Source organism: Erythrolamprus reginae, chromosome 4, assembly GCF_031021105.1.
Source record: "Erythrolamprus reginae isolate rEryReg1 chromosome 4, rEryReg1.hap1, whole genome shotgun sequence".
Taxonomy (NCBI): domain Eukaryota; kingdom Metazoa; phylum Chordata; class Lepidosauria; order Squamata; family Dipsadidae; genus Erythrolamprus; species Erythrolamprus reginae.
The window spans coordinates 97,946,697-97,950,844 of record NC_091953.1 but is presented as its reverse complement, the minus strand read 5'-3'; positions in this window follow the sequence as shown (position 1 = coordinate 97,950,844).

The following is a 4,148-nucleotide window of genomic DNA, read 5'->3' as shown; positions in this document are numbered from 1 at the left end:
GACGTCCTTCTCTGGGAGTGCACTTATGGGCACTTCATAAAGTTTGTATCAGCTTTGAAAAACTCCTGCCCCTTTTATCCATACAATCAGAGCAGTTCCTTTGATGTTTACCAGTCAGTGATGGAGCAATTCATATTCCCTAGGGAAAAAAAATATTTCAGTATCTTCTGGCACCGAAAATTAAACATCTTTTCCTGTGATTACTCCTGGCAAGAGAAAGTATAGATTGTTCCAAAATTTCCCAACAAACACATCTGAATGATTTGAATAATTGTTTTTATTAGAAACTAGATTGCTGCACAACCTTATTGATTGCAGTGCAGCTTACAGAGTGGAAATATGAAATGTTTTATGCTTCATCCCTTAGGCTGTCTTCAGCTTGTCTTTTCTTGCCAAATATATATGTGGTATTAATATGTTTAACATGTTTCTACAGGACATCTCAATGCGTTACACCATTAAGAACTCTTGCAGATTTCCGGTTTTAACGTCACATCGGCACTGAGCAGTTTTCGGTCTCTCCGGGACTGTGTCGGCTTTTCACCAGGGTTTTTTTTTGGCTGCTTTAGGGCAATCACAGACTTGTAGAGTTAAGTGATTCAAAGGGGGAAACATTGGTGCTTCGGAGAGAGGGAGGCGAATAAGCGGGACAGCAGGGGAAACCCCAGGTCTGATCGTGAAGAAACCAGCCTGTAAGCCAGTCTGGAGATGTGACGATCCGACTCCATTAGAAGAAGCAAGAGAAAAGAAAAGCGACTGAGAGTTGGTAAAATATTGTGGAGAATTTCAATTGGACTGATTGATAACGGTGGGATATAAAAAGAAAACCTTACTGTTGAGCTCCGGCTGAGTGAAAAAGATCATGCCAGGAGATCAGGAGAGAGAGGCAACTGTGCTGACGCGCCTGAGAACAGCTGAGACCTCGTGGAATTAGCAGACATCAGTTTGCACAAGACTGTGACTGGACTAACTTTGATTCCGCTGGAATCCGCTGGAGAGAAAGCAGCAGGCGAAGTGGAATTAATACCCGATACCAACAGGGAAGGGTAAGAAGGCTTTTGGAAGGTATAGAAGGCATGAGGAAGTAAAGTGGACAGATCAAGAACAAGACAAAACTTTAAAAAGAATCAGTGATGCAGCAAAAATTGGAGGACTTTTCTTAAGCACAATAGGAGACTACTTATTAACTCTAGACCTACACACTGGATATTTAGAACTTTAAAACAACCTACTAACATCTTGGTAAGAAAATAAGTCATCGCAAGGTTACCTAAATTGATTATTGAATTTGATTTTTTTTTTCCTATTTAGACTATTCTTCTTAATTATTGCCATACTTGGATATTGGACTCAATTATTGGAGCATCAGATTTAAATACGAGGGTCACCCAGTGTTGTGGTTGGCTCCAGGCCAACTCCTCTGGCCACTGATTTTGGCTCAGAGAAGCCGGGTCCGTCAGATCAAAGAAGACCTGTCTGGCTTAATGAGGAGTCTGACAGTGAACAAGAAGGAGACGGGAGAGTCTCATCTGAGTCAGATGAGGAGGAGATGATGAATGATCCCATCATCAATGTCCAGGTCAGGAGAATGCTGGGACGCCAGGAGCAGCTGCGCAGATGCAGAAACAGATTCTAGGTCACAGTTGCCAGGAATCAAAGATGCTGCCGCTGAGTTAAAAAGGGGTGGGCTTGCAGTAGACTTTGTGGGAATTTATCATTCAGTTTTTGAGAGAGACATTGATGCATTGTGGTTTCGTTTTTCCTTCGAACACCTTTGAACATTCTGACACTTAAGCAGTGAGTAATTTGGCTGATGTAAGCCAGAAGCACTTCTGGTTTTGACATGAGTTATTAACCCTGAACTTTTGGACTCATAAATCAGCATTGCTGTTGCAGACATTGAGGCTTGCAGCCGTTTGTACATAAAGAAACCTTTTGCCTTTTTTCAAGCTTCTGTGTGTGTGTGTGTGTGTGTGTGTGTGTGCGCGTGTGTGTGTGTGTGTGTGTGTGTGTGTGTGTGTGTTTGTATAATTGCCTCGTTTGGGTGGCCTGGCAGCCAGGCAGAACACCCAGAAAGTAATGTACCACATTTCTTTCTTCAACAATTATTTATTGAACACAATGAAACTTACACACAAGAAAGAATTATGTTTCTTCTACACTGCCTATTTTTACAGCAATATCAGTCCCATTCTATGGCCTTTCTCCAGCAAGACACAAGGGCATGTATACCCTGTCGGTACCACTCCTTGTTCTGGTCACAAAGCCATTTCTGCACTGTGCGAATCACCTCTTTGTCATCCTCAAAATGTCTTCTGCGAATGGCATCCCTTAATGCCCAAAGAAGTAGAAGTCTGAGGAAACTATGTCAGGGCTGTAGGGTGGATGGGGTAACACTGTCCAACCCTGTTTAGTGATGTGTTCTGAAGTCCTCAAATTTGTGTGAGGATGAGCATTATCATGTTGAATCAAACATTCACCTGAGTTGTTAAGGCACCGAAGTTGCTGGAAGCACTTCTTGTGTTTGATTAATATCTTCACATAAGCTTCAGAATTAATGGTGCTGCCATCACATCAATGAGTATGACACCCTCACAGTCCCAAAACACAGTGATCATGACCTTACCAGCGGAAGCAGTTGCTTTGAATTTTTTCTTCTGTGGAGATTGAGGATGGCGCCATTCCATCAACTGTCGTTTTGTTTCGGGCTCAAAATGGTGAACCCAGGTTTCATCACCTGTCACAATCCTGGACAAGAATGCTTGCCCCTCAGCTTCAAGATGTTTCAGCAGCTCAGAAGAAATGTTAATCAAGAGCACGGATGATTGCATCACACTTCCTTTGCTGCTTGACAGCTTCAGCACCAACTGATGAGTTGTTATGCGTCGGTCCTTGCAAATGAGCACATCAGAAAGCAGCATCTTGTCAGGTGCGACAGCCGTGCCTGGCCACCCTGAACGCTGCAAATCTCGGACCTTTGCTGAACCATCTTCTAATGGCTTCACCCTGTGCCCTGTGACCAACCATACTTCTGTCGACTGCAGATTCTCCATAAACTGTACACAAATGTTTGTGAATGTTCCCATTATATATTTCTTTCTCGGCAGTGAAAAATTCTCACTGCAGAGGTTCTCACAGCTGGGTGATCCCACAGAAGAGGGAAGCCAGGCAAGGGGGTGAGTGAGTGGTGTCTGCAGCATGTTGAGCCTGGCATGTTCAACAAGAGACAATAAATAAAGATAATAAAACACAGGAAATAGATCAAATAATAGAAAGACCAGAGGGAAAGACAGAACAAATAAATCAACAAATAAAACAAGAGAAGAAGGAGAAGACAATAAAGATTTATGAATCAAATAAAGGGCAATATATATTAAGAGATCAAAAAATGGGATTGATAGATATTTTTGAAGAGAAGATGGGGGCTTGTGCAGATCCTCCAGAGATAATAGAGATGGAAGAAATATTTATTTAGTTAAATAGAAAAGTAAACAGAGACCAAGACCCAAGGGAGGGGTATGGGAGACAAGTCAAAAATCGAATAAGAATTAAAATACTAAAGGGGACAAGAGATAATGGTTAGAAAGGGAATGCTCTTTAATGTAAGATTGGCTTTATTGAGAACTAGAATAGAGATATAAATAAAAACAAGGGTGATACTATATTAAAAGCAATAGCTACATGTAAAGATTATATGTTGAAAGATGGTATCCTAATATACGTTTAAATAATATTGTGATTGTTATTAGAATGGTGCATAAAAACACTGAATAACTAAACAATGAAAGAACACACTAATGCAAATATGTATAATAATACCACAATTACATATGATTAATATTAATATTACTATTATTATCTTTATTTAAATGAATGATGCCCAGATGCCTCACTATTCATATAGTTATATTGATGTATATCCAAAAATATATTTTTTATAAAAATGAATCCAGGAAATTACAGACCAATCTCTAAATAAAGCACCAATAATGTTGGGGGGGGGGGCGTGGGAACTGTGAAAGATAAGCAAATAATGGATTTGCAAACACCTAGGAACAAGCAAAGTGATTCCTAACTGCCAATATGGGTTTGTTAAAAAAGATCACTTTTACCTTTAAAAAAAAATATAGTTTGTATTCTATTCTCCT